A 19,393-nucleotide genomic window follows, 5' to 3' on the forward strand; every position below is an offset into this window, starting at 1 on the left:
AGTGGCTGGCTCCATAGAGGGCATCTCTAGCATTAAGCTCGTTTGAACCCTTTTAACTTTTTCAAGATCAAGGTAATATATGACACCTTAGATACAATCCAATGTTGGAACTTGGATACATTCTGGCGTAGAAGCTCAGAAGCGGTCCGACGTTGGTCCTCGAATGCAAAAGCTACCTCGAATGCAGTCTGGTGTTCGAGCTCGGACGCAAGAGGACACCGCCGCACGGAAAACACTTCAAACCCGAGGTAGGCGTAAAAATAACAAGGCATTGATAACGGTCGATAACTTAACGGGGCTCCTCGGATACCCGACATGTAAACTCATTGGACTCACTTCGGCGAACCTCAAGATCGAAGATGGGAAGATTTGTTGAACCAGTTTTCAAGACCGACGACCGAAGATGAAGAGCAGTTCGGAAGAATCGAGGAGCGCCCCCAACTTGAAGACCGGTTCAGGGGGCTACTGGCGGTGTCGTGGACTAGGGGGTACTCACCACATCGTCTCCTGACCAGGTGGATCGGGCCGAGGACTCCCATGGCAGTTTACTCATGGGCCATACGGGCAGCCCATGTCGCATTCAAGGAATATTCCACAAGACTTGATGATCAAGACAAGGACTCCTCTCCACCAACATATTCAACTAGGATTCTTGTTATCCTAGGCCTCAGGTACATTATATAAGCCGAGGCCAGCCTAGTCGATAGGTGATTATTACATTATTCATCATACCCTTAGGTTTTAGACCACAACATATGATCTCGCGGTAGATCAACTCTGTACTTCATACTCCATCAATATAAACAAGACCAGGATGCAGGATTTTACCTCCATCAAGAGGGCCCGAACCTAGGTAAAACATTGTCTCCTCCGTTCCTGTTACCATTGATTCAAGAATCCACATCTCGGGACCCCCTACCCCAAGATCTGCCGGTTTTGACACCGACACGCGCCCCAAGCCCAATCCAAATTGGGTGGGGGGCCAGCCCCCCTTTCCTTCCCTCTCTCTCCCTCTTCCTTCTTCTCCTACTCCAACTAGGGAAGGGGGGAAACCTACTCCTATTGGGAGTAGGACTCCCCCTTGGGCGCGCCATAGAGAGGGCCGACCCTCCCCTCCTACCCTCATTTATATACGGGGGAGGGGGTGATACGTCTCCAACGTATCTATAATTTTTGATTGTTCCATGCTATTATATTATCAACCTTGGATGTTTTATATGCATTAATATGCTATTTTATATGATTTTTGGGACTAACCTATTAACCTAGAGCCCAGTGCCAGTTTCTGTTTTTTCCTTGTTTTTAAGTATCGCAGAAAAGGAAAATCAAACAGAGTCCAATTGACCTGAAACTTCACGGAGATCATTTTTGGACCAGAAGAAGCCCACGGAGTACCGGAGGTGGGCCAGAAGAGTCCTGAGGCCACCACGAGGGTGGGGGGCACGCCCTACCCCCTGGGCGCGCCCCCTGCCTCCTGGCCGCCTTGTGTCCCCCCTGACCGACTTCTTTCGCCTATATATATATACCCTAAAAAATCGGGAGCAGAATAGATCGGGAGTTCCGCCGCCAGAAGCCTCCGTACACTACAAAAAAATACACATCCTTGACATTTTGGGCCGAACGAAATTTTTTTCTGTCATACATATGACACTTCTATGACGATAATTGTGACAAACCCGGTATCATCATAGATGTGGTGGGCTCCTACTTCTATGACAAAAAATCATGACAGAAAATGGGCTTTTCATCCTGGGCGGGCCGGAGACGCAGCTGCATGACATTCTTTGGGCCGTCCATGATGGAAAAACCGTGGTAGAAGCGAGGGCGAGGGAAATTTCGGGGAGTTCCCGGTTACGGTGGGAGGATGGGGGCCAAGCGATGCGCGTTTCTCTCGTACATGTACGCGCATGTGTGCGAGGTGTTGGCTCTAACTGAACCCGAGTGAGGCATTGGGCTCTAACTGAACCTGAGCGATTGCAGTGCAAGCTACGTGTTACTGAACCCGAGCGAACGATCGATGGCTGTTAACTAAACCCGATCGAGCGATTCCTTCGCTACTGCTGCTAACTGAAGTCGATCGATGCTGCCTCTAGGATGAACAGTGAGCGTTGCGGGGGGGAGGGGGGTTGGATGAATAGTGAGCGGTGGCGTTGCCTTTGGATGAACAGGACCCCGTGGTGTGGTGGAGGGCTGGATGAACAGTAGACGGTGGAGGGGTGCCCGTGGAGGGGTGGTTGAACAGGACCCCCTGGTGTGGAGGGCTAGATGAACAGTAGACGATGGAGGGGTGCCCGTGGAGGGGTGGTTGAACAATGGGCGGTGGAGTAGCGCGCGGTGGAGGCTGGATGAACAGGAGCCCGTGGAGGCTGGAGGAGGTCGACGGTAGCCTGTGGAGGCTGGAGGAGATCGACGGTGGAGATGAACAGTATCCCGTGGAGTCCCGTTTTGCGGTACACCACACCCCTCCCGATGAACAGGACCCCCGTTTCGACCGCCGGAGGTCCGTTTCGTCCGTTTTACGGTACGCCACACCCCTCCCGATCAACAGGACCCCCATTTCGACCGTAGGAGGTCCGTTTCGTCCGTTTTGCGGTACGCCACACCCCTCCCGATCAACAGGACCCCCGTTTCGACCGTAGGAGGTCCGTTTCCTCCGTTTTGTGGTACGCCAGACCCCTCTCGATCAATAGGACCCCGTTCCGAATGTAGGAGGCCTGTTTCCTCCGTTGTGCGGTACGGTATGCCTCGTTTGCATCGCCTGTTCTGTCCAAGCCCTCCCGATGAACACGATCATGCATTCCGTTCCGACCCAGCCGGTTGGCTCCCACGCATTCCGTTGCCTCCCCATGAACACGACGACGACGCTGTTTCTCCGTTCCGACCCAGCCATGTACACGAGCCCTGGCCGTACGTATGCGCGAGTAGGCATTCAAGACCCCGCCCGTATGTACACATACGTGGCCGTATTTTCTTTCTTGCACCTTGGCCTCTGTACGTACGTGCACATGCTACGTGCGCGCCTCTACTACAACACGTACGCGCCTCTACTATGACACGTGCGCGCCTCTACATCCACCAGTATAGATGTACGTACACGTTCGCGACCAGAATGACAATGCTACGTACGGTTTGACCAGGTGGGTCCCGACTGTCAGGCACTTCCTTGCCTGCAAAGATGTAGCTGGTGGGTCCCAATAGTCAGGGGGCGAATCGTTTTTTTGCCCGGACGCACTTCCTTGCGTGCGAAGATGTAGCTGGTTGGTCCCAGCTGTCAAGGGCAAACGTTTTTTTCGTGAAATACGGTGGCCCATCCGGTGGGTCCCCGCTATCAGGTGGAGGAATAATTATTTTGCACATAATAAGGAGGCACTTCCTTGCTACGGCCGTGGACCCAGCTGTCAGCCTCTCCACGTACACTCCACGTCCGATGGAAGCCGTTCCTTGACCACGTTGACCACGCCCCGCCGAGAGCACCAGGGCGTTGGACGACGGCGAGGCCTAGGAAGGGGACGATGCAGAAGTGGATGCCCACACGTAGAGTAAGAGGGTTCACTGGTTCGCTGCGGTGTGAGGCTGCCGTCGCCACATAATAATAGGGGGTGTGGGTGAGTAGAGGGATGGCCTGGCCAGCGGTGGGAGTAGTAGGGGGCAGTGAGGCCTTCGCCGCATCGCAGCCGGCCACGGGAGGCAGGAGCACGAGGCACGACCGGCGCTGGTTTGGGCGGCTGGAGCAAGAAGACCAGAGGTTGAAGAAGCACAATGGCCGTTGGATGGACATCGTACGGTCACTGGAGCTAGAATCGTGCATATTGACTAAGTTGACAAAGCCCTCCATCCCCGTCAACTTAGTAGGACCACAAGTCAGCCTGCCACTATACTGGGTCCCAGCTAACAGGGGGAGTATTCATTTTTTGTGCGTAATAAGGAGGCACTTCCTTGCGTGCGAAGATATAGCTGGTGGGTCCGAGCTGTCAGCGGCGGTAACGTTTTTTTCATGAAATACAGAGGCCCTTTCGGTGGATCCCTGATGTCAGGTGGAGGAATCATTATTTTGCGCGTAATAAGGAGGCATTTCCTTGCGTGCGGCCGTGGACCCAGCTGTCGGCCTCTCCACGTACAGTCCACTTCAGATGCATGTCGGCCATTGACCATGTTGACCAGGCCACGTCGAGAGCACCAGGGCGGTGGACGACAGCGAGGCCTAGGAAGGGAACGACACGGAGGCAGGGAAGACTCGGCAGTTGTTTCCTACACGGAGGGGAGTACGACTATACGAGGGGTTTACTGGTTCGTCTGCCATCGCCGGAGAATAACAACAGGTGTGGGTGAGTAGAGGGATGGCTAGGCCAGCGATGGGAGTACGGTGGGGCGGTGAGGCCTACGCGGCAGCACAGCCGGCCGCGGGGAGGAGGGAGCAGGAAGTCCCGCCGGCGCTTGTTTGAGCGGCTGGAGCAGGAAGAGCAGAGATTGAAGAAGCACGACAGCCGTTCGATGGACATCCAACAGTCACTGCTTGTGCGTCAACCTTTTTTTAGGAAAGCCTCAAATCTGTGGAAAACAGCATACAACCCATCTGCCATTATTTCTAATAATTTACAGCCCATTTGCTAATTCTTAAGGTTTTTTTGGAGCCCATATCCTTTTTGTTAGCATTACAGCCCATATTGTGGCCACGGTTAAAAAAATTATACGAAATTTTGCATATTTCGGTGCGGTCCGAACTATTTTTAATCCCGAAATTTCGACTCACATTCAAACTGATTTTAAAAATAAATGTATATCAATATAAAATCCAACAAATTCTCCACGCATAAAAATTAATGTAATTTAAAATCTTGAAATGAAAAAAAAGATATTTGACACTAATTGCCGGTTTGATGTGTTTTAAAAATGTACATCCCATTTCTCATTACTGATGGGCCATTTTCTCGGCCAGCCGAATGAAAGCTCTCCTCGTCTTGAAAGATTTGCAGCCCAACAGGCCTGAAAAAGCGACTTACTTGGCAAATCACAAAAAAACTGGGCTGTGGCCATGGACCCAGCTGTCAGCCTCTCCACGTATAGTACTCTTCCGATGGAAGTCGTTCCTTGACCATGTTGACCACGCCGCGCGGAGAGCACCACGGCGGTGGACGACGACGAGGCCTAGGAAGGGGACGATGCGGAGCCGGGGAAGACGCGGCAGTGGAAGCCCGCGCGGAGAGGAGTACGAGGTTTCACTGGTTCGGCTGCGGTGTGAGGCTGCCGTGCCTCAGGGCCTGGCCAGCAGTGGGAATAGTAGGGGACAGTGAGGCCTCCGCGACTCCACAGCCGGCCATGGGAGGCAGGAGCATGTGGCACGACCGGCGCTGCTTTGGGCGGCTGGAGCAAGAAGACCAAAGGCTGAAGAAGCACTACGGCCGTTGGATGGACAGCATACGATCACTGGAGCTAGAATCGTTCATATTGACTAAGTTGACAAAGCCCTTTGTCCCCGTCAACTTAGTAAGCCCACAAGTCAGCCTCCCACCAAGGTGGGTCCCAGCTAGCCGGGGGAGTATTCATTTTTGTGCGTAATAAGGAGGCACTTCCGGTGGGTCCGAGCTGACAGCGGGGGAACTTTTTTTTTCGCGAATACGGTGGCCCATCAGGTGGGTCCTAGCAGTCAGGGGGCAAATTTTTTTCTTCACAAAATACGGTGAACCGTCCAGTGGGTCCCTGCTGTCAGTTGGAGGAATCATTATTTTCCGCATAATAAGGAGGCACTTACTTGCTGCAGCCGTGGACCCAGCTGAGACTCTCCACGTACAATATACTTCCGATGGAAGTCGTTCCTTGACCACGTTGACCTCGCCGTGTTCCGTTGCATGCATGCGTCCATGGGCGTGGTGTGTCCCCACTGTCAGCCTCTCACGTACAGTCATCTTCCGATGACTCTCGGTTGTTGACCATGTTGACCACACTGCGCCGAACGCACCCAGACTGGAATGACCCGAAGATGGGGAAGACGGGGCAGTGGAGTCGCAGATGGAGAGGAGTGGGAAACTTCACTGGTTTGGGTGCGCGGCAGCACAGCCGCGGTGCCGCCCATGGGAGACAGGAGCAAGAACATAGGTTGAAGAAGGAGCACGGCTGTTGGATTAACATCCAACGGTCCAGCTGCTAGAATCATTTGTTGATTAAGTTGACAAAGCCGTGCGTACACGTCCGCTTAGTAGGCCCACAAGTCAGCCACCAAATCTGACGGGTCCCAGCTGTCAACGGGATGGATATTTTTTTTGCAAAGCAAGGAGGCACTTCCTTCCGTGCGAAGATACAGCCGGTGGGTCCCAGCTGTTAGGTGGAGGAAACATTTTTTCCAGCTTAATAAGTAGGAACTTTCCTTGCGTGCGACCATGGACCTCGTGGCTCCCAGCCGCCAGGCTCTCCACATACAGTCCTCTTCCGATGACTCTCGTTTGTTGACCACGCCGCACCGAACGCAGCGAGGCAATGGACGACGGCAAGGCCCCGGACGGGAACGACTCGGAGATGGGAAAACGCGGCAATGGAGTCATAGATTGAGAGGAGGAGAAGAGTTATAACTAGTTCTGTTGCGGCGTGGGGCTGTAGTCTGTGGAGAATAACTGGAGGTGTCGAGGGGTGGAGGGATAGCCTAGCCGGCGGTGGGGTAGCACTTCGCAGCGATGCGTGCTAAGCAGAGCCGCTAGCCGCCGGAGGCCGGACCAGGCGGTCCCGACGACGCTGGAGGAAGAAGACGAGAGATTGAAGGTGCATGCCTGCCATTGGATATAAATCCAATGGCTGTGGATGACACAATCATTTGTTGACCAAGTTGACAACGCCCTGCGTAGGCTTCGACCTATTGGCCCACATTTCAGCCTACAAAAATGTGGCATATATTTAACCCATGTTTTCTAGAATGTACAGTACATTTGTTGGGCTGGGTGAACAAATAATTTCGCTTCAATCAGGCCCATTTATATTTTTTAAGAAATCCCAGCCCATTTGCACTTCCTTGAAATACACGTATTGGGTGGGCTCGTTATATATATAATGTTATGTTAGAAGGAGCAATTAATATCAAAGAATAAACTGGAGAGGCACATATATATATATAATTAAGAAATTAGCGAGTTATTGCTCAAAATAAAAATGAGCGCGTTATTATTAAATTGGTCCTTAAAATCTTCGCAAGCTTTTGTACGCAATCACCAGGATTTTCCTTGCCTGTGAGTCAAAAACAACCAGGATTTTCCTTGCCAACTTCCGTTAAACATTTACTTTTATAAGTTAATAACACATGGGATGTTTTTATAATATATATATAAGTCTCTATAAAATATACGATAATAGTAATAATATAAATCTTTCCCTAATAATAAAGCATGTATTGACTCTTTGGGTTCACCGTCACAATACGCATCTTTCCGTGAATTTATGCTTTCAGTTTTTTTCTGTTAGTTTGGATCGACAATCTGTCCAATTGCTGCGAGGAAGTACTAAAAACTTTGTCCATCCAATTGGTCCACGTCCACATTCTCTTATTGGGCCTGCACGCATGTTTTGGCCTGCATGCACGCTTCTGTATCTGTACCTTACCTGATTTTCACACATGTACTCGAAGTAATCCCACCTCGATTGCTTACATGAAAGTCTACCAATTTATATACCTAGGAAAAATGCATATCAACAACGAGCCTCTTGAATCAACAAACACGGAGTGAGAACGAAGGGAAATTGTACAACAAAACGGCAGTCCGGCGTGAAGCTGTTCAGTCCGGCGCTCGCCGGGGTGAGGAAGCGAAGGCGCAGCACGCAGACGCCTACGAGGCAGCCTGTTCCACACGCTGGCCACCTCTACACCATGCATGACATGGACACAAGCGCGACGGATGGAGGCGGAATGCTGAGGTCGGGTTGTGGACTCGGAGTGGAGGAGCCACGGAAAGGCCCGGGAGCCACCATGGCAGCCACGAGAGTGAGATGGGCCTGGCCATGCTCGGCGGTCGTCAGCCGACTTCGTGTTTCTCTGCTGATGATCCCTGACCACCTGCTGCCCGGGGTCAGCTACATGCTGTTATCTCAGTTTGCTTGGTAGTTTCATTCTTGCTTAAGATTAGACCTAGCTGTGTAGATGCAGATGGACATTGGAGGTACAGTGTTGGCACTGATGACTTGGATAAAAATATTTTTGTATGCACTCCGAGTGGGTCAGTCTATATGCACTTAAATTTTCACATTCAGTTTCCTTCTGTTAGACGACAGCAAGGAGATAATGCACTCCTTTTTTCTGAAAAATATCATAAGGGACATCTTTTGGAAGAATGACGAGCCATGTTGGTCGTAGTTGGAGTGAAATAATTACAACTTTTTTGTGCCAAATAATCAAATATAGCACTGGTTCAGAATAAAAAACCAAAACCATGAGAAATGTTGTTGTTGGATGTCAGTGCGCATCATATATCCTCTTGGCCATGCCAGTCATAACAACAACAACTTTCTTCAGGCTGGTGATGCTGATATTGTCAATCATTCTCACTGTGGTGCCTGAGACAAAAACTCCTAAGGCAGTTTGGTAATTTATGATGTTATTACACCGGAGCACATGTAATGACAGACCCGGTAAAGAAGAATAAAACGTAAGTGTGTGCCATATTTTTTTCCCGTTGCAATGCACGGGCCCTTTTGCTAGTATATATAATGTGGTTAGAAGGGAAAACATAAATTGGACACAACATTACTTTTATAAGAGACCTGCGTTTTATACCCCACAGTAGGCATACTAACAAGTTCACACACAAATACAACAGAAAAGGTAAATATTCATATCAAACTCATGTTCACAGGACCCGTTCATATTCATAGCCAACATTCACTATCAACAACTCAAAAGATTCATATATACACAAGCTCAGCATATCTATGCATCCAAATGATTGATAGATCACACGACAATATTCATACATAATTCACAAAAGATTCAGATATACACATGTTCATTATGTTTATGCATCCAAATGATTGAGATCACAGCCAATATGATCCATGGACGAACTTTAATTACCAAGGGTACAGACTGGTAAATGGTGTTCAATCGGAGGTACTTCTTGCTAAAATTAGTTCTTGTACGAGTAAACTTTCGAGTACATAAGAGGCAGTACAGACAATCTGAACTTTGCTTGTAGGTTTATCCTCAAATAGTGGCCTCGTGCCGAGGGAGGTTTGAGCAACTTGGCCACTACTTTCATCCAACTAGTTTACTGGCTCATCTTGGTCCTGTATCTCGCCAAAATTCTACTTTGCAGACGAGAAAGGAGGCGGTTGAGAAAATGAACCACCCAAATTTTTTGTGCAGTTCAACTGAAATGGAGCATCCTTGGCGTGCAGACTGATTAAGTACCAGATGAATATATGCGTCAACCAACTTGTCTGGAATCTTTAGACTCCATGCCATATAGTTCGCTACCATATGTGCCGATAACCAAAAGGCACAAGTTGGGACCAAAGACTGGACTGCGTTTTTCTGGGCTATGCACCAAGCATTATTTTTGGCATTCAGTCTCCTAATACTTGGAGTTTGACAATTGGTTGACGCCGGTTGATACTCGATTGAATATAGGCACTTCTTGTCAACATCGATGCTTGTCTGAGTGAACTTTGGAGTACATAGCAGCAGCATAAGTACCTATCCATCTGATCATTTTGTGCAGTTCTACTGAAATCACCTGATGTAATGATTTGCCTGCGAGTTCAGGCTCCAAATTACTCCTTTACGAAATCGGCAAACAGTAGCACAATAGCAAATTACCAATACATATGACAGGCACAATAATCAGGATAAAGACCAGTACCAACCTGTGTGAGGTAGCATATCAATTACTATTTCCTTTGACTGGAAGCCGAGATAAGCCAAGCGACTGACAGCAAAGGAAGAAAGCAAGCGGAGATTAGCGACTAACAGGAAAGGACAGAAGCTGTCGAGGCAATGAAGCACCCAAAGTTTTTGTGCAGTTCCACCAAAATCGAGCATCCCTGTTGGCACATATATTGAGAGAGTGAGATTACTGTAATAGTAGGAATAGTTGATGACACATACACTAACAAATAGAAGCACCCTCATTATCTTAATGGGTAAAGTTAGCAACATAGTAGTCTCCCTTAAAGAGAGGTATTAGTTTATTTAATCAATGCCAATTAGCTCAACTCAACACTCAAAGCATTGCCATTTATCATAGGTTGCAAAACTTTAACGTGCAAAGATAAAGGAGTTTCTCATGACAGTAGCACGATACAAATAGAGATGACAGCAAACTAATATGGATGAAGGCCTTAGGCCCGTACCAACCTGAGAAAAAAAGCTTATTCATGTAGTCCCATAAGAGATGATAAAGCACTCACTGGAATCACACAATAGTATATATTTTTGTGCACTTCAATTGTATGGTTGAAATCACTCTTGTTTACCAGTGCTGAGATTATATCGAAAGATTATCAAGAACTTCCAGCAGAGTTAAAGCACCGGCTGGGATACAGTTCATTGTATTGTCTTGTGTAGTTCCACTAAAATGTATGATTGGCACAACATGATCCCTGTTTGCACAAGTAGGAACAAGGTGAAACCTTCATTAGCTTAGTGAGAAAGGATAGGAAGACATTAGCATATTACTCAAACAGTAGCATCAAATTCATGATGGACAATACGCAAAACATTGCCTCATTGAACCAATGGCAATAAATTGACATGCAAAACAATAGCACAATTATGTCATGACACTAATAATATTCCCTCCCTGCTCCACCACATGATTCACCTCCATAGACAAACATACACACGTACATGATTCAGCATAAGGTCCTACTAAATATTTGTTTAACTCTAACAGGAAAATTAGGCAGTAACAAATTAGTGGTACTTAAGTACTCCTAATTAATTAAGTGAGACAGCAGAAGTGGAAGGGCTCCTTGGAGGATCGTCTCACATGTAAGGTAGTCGTTGCTGGAGCCCTTGAATGGCCTCGACTGAGGCCTCTGGCTTCAACAAGATCGCCTTGGCACTGTTTATTCTTCTTCTTCTTCTTCCTCTTCAAGCTCTGTTTCTCTTTCTCCTCACCAGTTGGTGAAACCAAGTACATGATTGGCCTTCTAATTCAGAATTCGTTTTGTCCGTGAGGGAGTACAAGTGTACTAGTAAAAACAACATTATTTTCTCATGGCAGTCAGAAAATAGAGATGAACACATGCATTAAATATCATTCTTACCTAAAGGAAGTTTATGGCGCAAATATGGATGATGAGGATTGGAACACATATCTCCCTTTGTGCAGTTCCACCAAAATGAACCAACTGTTCCATTCTGACATTCTAGTTAAACAGCACAAAAGTCACTTCTTTTATGAAGAGTTTTGTGCAGTGCACCAAAAGGTCACAACAGCAACCAGGTGAATTGGATACCCTGTTTGCACAAAAAGGCACAGAGGAAACAGTTAGAGTGTCAAACAATTACATGCAAAAACATTTAGCTAAACTTGTCATGGCTTATAACAGTGGCATGGCTTCATTTTTACTAGGGACATTAGATTAAGAACAGCTAAGGCTGCGTTCGGTTCATAGGTTTGGTGCAGGATTTTTGTAGGAATTCCTACGATATTCTTTCCCTTCCAACCGTTCGGAACACAGGAAAGGTGAATAGTGTTTCATAGGAAAGCTGGTCTGGTAGTACTGATTCCATAGGATTAGAAACATCCACGCGCTGTTGATTTTTTGGGCGGAAGCCCGAGGCAGGCGCTCGCTGCCATGCGTTAGACAGGTTGATGTGCTGTGTTGCCGGAATAAAAAAAATCAACCTATGTGTGGTACGTGAGGTGAGGACAAGAGTAGTCACTGTGCAGCTGAATAAACAAATAGCATCTCATACTTCCAAGCATGCTACTCTAAAAAAACAAATCTGTACATTTCCTAGTCCATCCGAACACATTCTCTTGAGAGTTTCCTCCGGTTCGCTGTTCCATAGTTTTATACATACATTCCTTTCCTATTCCTCTATTTTCATCAAGACCTATGTTTTCTGCCCCTTTATTCCGAACGGAGCCTAAATATTTGGTGTAAGCGCATGGGACAGTGGGTGCACCAGCAGTCTAGCACCATGTACGTAAACAGGGGCATAAAGTGGTGATTCATAGTTTGTTGCCCCGAGAAACAAACATCCAAGAAACATATCTGGGTTGGTCCCATTTTTGTTCACTCTAGCCACCTACTCCTATGTGTGGATAGCAAATCTAGTCCTGGTCATACCACTGTGTACAGCGTTAGCCCTATATTCCCCTTTTTGACCAAGAGACCGGTTGGATGACCAGTCTGTACTACTTTCACCCCCTTTCCTTCATGTTTGTACCAAGTCCGATGTACATACTAAATTCCCCCACCCTCACTTTATTTCTTGTTTGAACCAAGTACTCCCTCCGTCCAGAATTACTTGTCATCAAAATGGATGTGTCTAGAACTAAAATACATCTAGATACATCCATTTCAATGACAAGTATTTTCGGATGGAGGGAGTACAAGATTCGACTCCATGAAGTAGCTTTACCTCTAGCAATAGAAGAAAAAAATATGTGATGTTGGACCATCCGATCGAGAGGGGCTGAGAGGTAGAAAATGATGCACATGCAGCGACGTAGCGAGCTGGGGAAGTAGAGCTAAGGCGGTTTTGAACGAAGATATACCTGAAGGTCGTCGGGATGTGGATAGGTGGGCGGCGGGAGGCCGGATCCGCCCACAGGCAATGACGAAGGGATCGGAGGACCTCCCGCGCCGACGCTCGGCCAGAGATAACGGTGTGGCCGGCAGTGGGTCTCCTCCCTCGCTGTCGACGACGGCCTAAACGTTGCCCCCCCTCCCCTTCACCGGCGGAGGGGGATACATCCGGATCTGTAACCAGCGGTGAGGATAGAAAGCCAGTGTTTTTTGAAGGGAGAAAGACAGAGTTACTACCCCTATCTTGTTTAGATCTGGAGAGGATGAGAGTGTGTGAATAGAGCAACCCTAGCAAGCAAGCGCGGAGGCTCCGGCCTATATATACGTAGTGGGGTAGTTTTCCTTTTTCACTCCATCAAAACAATCGTTTAAAATTGTGTACTACTACATGCCAGGTCGCGGTTTTTTTAGTTGTTGATTGTTTTTTGAGATAGCTACCCGCTTGTTCCAAGTGGTGTTACGGTGTGCCAGGTCGCACTTTGTATCGTTCAAGTCTGGTACTACAAGTCCCTCCATTAAATGAACAACCACCCCCTCGTAAAAACTGTGAACAAGCCCACGGCTAAAATTAGCGGAAACGTGGGTTGCCCCAACATGCATTATTATTTATATTTTCTACTCCCTCCGTTCCTAAATATAATGTCATAGACACAAAAAAAATTTTTAGCAGTGAACCCCACATGTCATAGACACAAAAATTGTGGCAAGATTCCCTTAGGCAAGCCAAAGTGTGAGCAACTCAGGTTAGGCAAGTGTGGCAAGTGTGGGAAAAATAATGTCGCAACATAAGACAAACATAGTCACAATCCAAACAGCCCCGTAATTTTTTGTGACATGCATGAAAATTTGGTTAGTTAAATTTATAGTCAAAATTTGGCAAGGTGCATCAAATCAACACATGCAAGTATAAAAAAGGAAAGTCACGGCATGCATGCATGCATTGTACTCCCTCCGTTTCCAAATATAAGTCTTTTAAGAGATTGCAACAAGTGACTACATACGAAGCAGAATATGTCTACTCCTACATACGAAGTAGCCCATTTGAAATGTGTAAAAAGACTTATATCGAGTGCAGTGCTTTGATGTGTCGCGCCAACTCATACAAGAACAAGAAATTTGATTACTACAATGCCCTCTCCCTCGCGGACTGAGCTCCGGTGCCTTAACTGCACCTGCCTTTGGCTGCATGACAGGAGGGCCAACCACCTGTTGGGCCCACCTGTCAAGATGCAAATGAAGGAGCACTAAGTAGAAGCTTTCACTACACGCTATCCCTCCCGCACGAGGTGGACGGACATGCAGCAGTGGATTCGATGCTGTAGAAGTAGGAGTAACATCATTGTTCGTCTTCTCGAAGAGGCGAAGAGCCTCAACCCGAACGTGGTAGTTGCGAACGCTCGCGTGGTGCGGTTCCTTGGAGTACTAGCCAGGCTCTTGCATGAGACAAAATTGCTATTGTTTAACAATTAAACTCCATTATCCATTGGTTGATACTCATTCTGCATAGGTCCACGTGCTTAGCACCATTTCCTCCTGGGGTCACCAATGTTTATTTGCTAATTAATAGCATTGCATGCAATGAACTAGCCATTGCAAGTCATTAAAAGATGCACACCTCTCATCTCTTATTGGTTGATATGCCAAGAAACAAGAAACAAGGTAGAAGTTAATGCACCGCGCCTAAGTGTTTTGGGACTATTTGGTTTTCGTAAGATGACTTACACACCTAGACGGAGGGAGTAGTATAGCCCTGTAAACCGGAAAGGAGTATTTGCCTTTCTAGAGATTTCAACAAGTGACTAGACTACACCGTGTGTAGTACTCCCTCCCTTCCGGTTTATAGGGCTCAAATCTCAAATCTCATGAACCAAGGAATTTTGTGATTGGAGGAATGTATCTCATACTTTACAAAACTACCCTAATTAAACTCATGCTTTAATTACGTAGTTCTCTCGTTTTCCTCTCCGCCTTGGTCGCGGTGCACATGCGGGACATTTCAAAGCATCCGGGCCCGCGTGCCATCCACCAAATCATAGCGAGGTGCTACAGCCGAGACTCACCTGTCACCCTGGTGTGGCCGTCATGACCCGTCATATCACAAAACCCACACCTTTACGAGCAGCGGTAAGGTGGCCTCCAAGTTGGACTGGACGAAGCAACCATCATTTCACTAGAACGCTCGTTCAAGCCCTTTCTTCCCTTTCTTGAAGAAAACCTCACTCCAGGCTACTCACTTCTGCCATTTTTCTTCTGTACCGACGAAGGAAAGGTGGGCGAATCAGTTATGCTGCTATATTTTCATTCCAAGAATCTTCTTTTTGCGAAGCACCGACCGATTCTCACATCCTATTCTTTTCCCGTTTTCATTGCGATTGTGGTTTCCTTTCGATTACTTTTTGTTTGTCAGTTCATTAATGGATCCTGGAGCACTAGGCAAAGAGTTGCCGACGGATAACCCACTGGAGACAGCGATCTCCAGGAAGCGAGCACTGACCAACGAGTTGACCATGTTGGTGGGCCAACCTATGGAGACGAGGAACTCCAAGAAACAAGCACTGGCCAAAGAGTTGAGGACGTTGGTGGACGAACTCCTCCAAGAAAGTTGGAATAACAGCAAGGGCCCCACCGTGCCTACCCCAATAACTCTGATTGCCACCTATGTGAGGCTCAAGACCGAGTTTGAGGAGATAGTCGCCGTTGAGAAGCAGTATTCCCCTGGCAAGGTGATGGCCCCCATCGAGGATGAGGAGATGGCCCCGGAGCGATGAGATCCCCCGTTGAGCTGCACAAGGTAAAAAATAATGGCTTATTACCATAGTTGTGGTTTTTTTATTATTTTCAATGTGCTTGCTAATATGTTAGGGTTGTGCAGGTGCCGGTGGACGTCCTTGATGATTCCGATGTCGTGGCCCGTCCTGTTGGCATCGCCCCAGAGATCGATTCCGATGCCGCTGTCCATCCTGTGGACATCGCCCCAGAGATTGATTCCAATGTCGTGGTCAGTCATGTGGACATCGCCCTAGAAATCGATTCCCATGCCGCTGTCCGTGCTATGGTTATTGCGTGAGAGATCGATGACAAGAAATAGTTAGTCGCGCTAATCCTTCAGGGTAGTTTGCATTGGCCTGTGTTTAATTACCAGAATGATGCATGTTATCAAACCATCTTAGGGCTAGTGCACTGTCTTTTGTGGGCGGATCTTGCTACTTTTGTTTGATAGTGAATCATGCGATGAATCATGCGAACCCTCTCCGAGTTATGGAAACAGATGTATCCTCACCAGCTTTTGATGTAATATATGGCATACTTAGATGTAAGTTTGAACTGTTTATCATATCAGCAGGGCTTGTTTGATGATTCTTGGTGTTAGTAGGCTAGCTACTGTGTGAGCTATAGTACTTGCAAAACACTCACCGAAGAGAAACATTGGGGCTGATGAGCTCGTGGTACACTTATACTTATCCCTCGTCGATCGACCAATAGACCTAGCTCCTAAAATTGTAGGCTTAGCGATCAATCAGAGAATAGTCGACATACATTCAGGCCTCATTTGGTTAATAGGGTAGGAAAATTGTGGCAGAAGTACAGAGAACGTGCAACACAAAATCATAGCAGTGCAGAGACGTACTCCCTCCATTCCAAAATAGATGACCTAGGCGGGCTAGTATGGCCTAGTGGGTTTCAGTGATATGACGTGGTACAGTGCCGTCCAGTCTTCGCGTGTGGTAGCAGTATTGCGGGTACAGTAAGTTTTCTTGAAGAAGCGGAATTCAACGAAGTCATGATGGTTCCTTCGTCCGAACAACTTACAGTGGGAAAGGTTGGGCCAGCGATACGACCGGGGTAGACCAGGATAATTTTGTGCATGGCAGGTGGACCAGGATGGTCGACGTTCCACATGTCGGCAAATGAAAGTATTCTTTCCGATATAGAGGACGAGCAACGAGTATTCATTGTTTATTTTTGATGAAAGCTATTGTCTCCACTCTTACGATGGAGGAGTGTGAAACACGGCAGCCCAGTGAACTTGGCATGTGCACCACTCCCTTCATCCTCATTTAATGCCAGGTTACAGCTTTTTCTCACTTTCTCTCTATCTATTTCCTCTCAAATGTTTTTACCTTCCTTTTTTAAGACACAATTGTTTTTATGCCTTTTTTAGAATTATTTTTTTATACCTAGGAGCACGTGTAGAGACGGGCTCTTGCAGAGCCCACTCCTTGACTTTGTCAATGCCTCTCTCTCCTCCACATAAGGAGTACTTCTTGCTCTGCATGCATGTGGTGGGCAGCTGGCGTCTTGAGGGGCCAGGGCGGTGAGAGCAGGCTCCGGAAGCGGTCAGGACTCCAACATGGCCCACCTCACATTATCACCATATATTTCTTGGAGTCCGTGCACGGCGGGCGGGTGATCTCTTCTCCCTCCCCCGTTTCTCTCTTCTCAGCCAACGCCCGCCGAGTGATTATATTTCGGCTATCGACGGTTTATTCAATTACGGTCCCACATGTCAGTGAAATTGCAAGACAACGCGTGTCCCCTCTGGTGAGCGTTTGCGAGCCGGACTGTCGGGGTTGCGATGTGTACGAGTCGTAAGTGTGCCGCCTTTTCCTTTAGAACTTGCGAAGCGTAACATTTTCGCGTGATCGATCGATAGAAATCTAGAACAAAATGACGAGGGTGGTGCTTTTCCGCTCGTTAGGCGGGCTAGTTCGAGTGATATGATGTGCTACAGTGCCGTCCACTTGCTCCATTTTTATGTAAGCAAGAGTTTACACTCTTACGCGAGAGGAGTGCGGAACACCACGGATCTGATTTTGATCGAGGGATAACTGTTCCCTGCCAAATAATGGACGATTGTTAGCGATTATAGCATGATAGTTAGGGCATCTCCAGCGCTGGCCCACACATTTACATCGGCATCTTTCCGAGGACACTGATGGATGCCATCCGATGCTGCCCGCATACCTTTCGACAACTATATGAACTAACCGGACGAAATTCGTGCAAACAAAGCAAATTTCATATTAACCGGATGAAATTCATTACATTTCAAAAACTTTTCCTACAAACTAGACGAAATTCATTACATATTTCGCACAAACCGTACTAAAACCTACTGTAAAACTAATCTAAACGATCGCCGGTGCCCGACCACCATGTCCGGCCATGAACCCGAGAAAGCCGGCCGTTGGCTTTGCCTCCTCCTCATCCACCTCGATAACCTCCTCCTCCGGAGCATAAGGTTCTGAAGATTTCCGCCTCCACGTCGCCGTCAAGCGGCTAAACGGTCGCCGATGTTTACCCCACCAAGCTTGGCGTCGACTGAGTGGACTAGCGGTGGCCTTCCCGGGACCAGAGCGGCGGCGACCTACCGTGTACTACTCTTCCTCGCTGTCGGCTGTGCCCACGCACGCGCGCCGACTTCGTGGTCGTGGCGGCGGAGGGCGGCGGGGGGGGGGGGTGCCGGCGATCTCCTTTGTTTTCTCCTGCGACAGTACGTCGAAGAGAGCTTTGGACCGTGCCCGGAGCAGAGCCGCCGATGTCCCTTGTCTGCTCCTGCGACAGTACGTCCAAGAGAGCTTCGGAGCGCCAGGAGGCCATGGTTGAAGTGGTGCCGACAGAAGGAAGGGACTGGAGGAGAATAAGTGTGGGTCTTTGCCTATGGCTGGGAGCTGGGGCTCAAGTTAATATAGCGGGCGAATGGCAATGAGCCGCGGCAGACGGATGGACAACTGGCGCCGGAGTAGGTTCATCGGGCGTGAATGCGGACGCTGCTTCAGTGACTTAACTGCAGGTGCGTTTGGGTTACTGACATGTGAGCCCAACGGGCATCTGGCCCGTATGTCAGCGACACACCAATTGCACCTGCAGTGAAGTCCAGTGAATGCGGCATTGGCATTCTGGAGAGACGGTGACCGTTCCGGGCGGGAAGCGCGTGCTAGCGATGGAAGGGGTTTCAGTGTGTAGTGGCACTAAGATCGGTCGCTCACGATAGTACATACTCCGCACCATACTACCATAGTACCCTCTCTACCTTAGGCTGTTTTATAGATTATCGTTGTGATGGACGATATATATGAGCAAGGCGGTCCGAGTATGATCGTTGGTGTTGAGCCAGGTGAATACATGCTCGGCGTTGGCGTAGGCCTCCATCAAACGTCTAAACAGTAATGTCAGGCACCGCCGGGGTGCATAGGTGATGGGCTCGCCATTTGCGTTGCGCCATGAGCAGGACTTTGATTTAGAGGGCGACGTGCATGCATTAGCATGCTTTGACAGCGTGAGCGTGACTGTCTGACGCGAAGTATTTCATTTTCATTTGGCTAATGAGGATGCGTTGCAGCGACGAGTCCGTGGTTTGATTCCCCACATACGCATAATTTTGGTTTTACAGTATTTCTTTCTCCATTAACAGGTAGGCCCGCGTAGATAGATAAAGAACATGAGCTGATGAGGCACATGCGGACTGTTTGACTGGTCAACCAGACAAATACGGAGCTATACGCTGAGCCAGTGACCGTATAATCACCATATCTCGTATACAATGATCAAAGTGAGCTATCAAGACAAGTTCGATGACCGCCAATGCATTTTACTCGGTAATAAATGATCAGGATTAAAGGGGAATCCAAATTTGCTTCGTCTTCTTTCCTTGAGC

Source organism: Triticum urartu, chromosome 4A (genome assembly GCF_056163025.1).
Source record: "Triticum urartu cultivar PI428250 chromosome 4A, HENAU_Tu73, whole genome shotgun sequence".
NCBI classification, from domain to species: domain Eukaryota; kingdom Viridiplantae; phylum Streptophyta; class Magnoliopsida; order Poales; family Poaceae; genus Triticum; species Triticum urartu.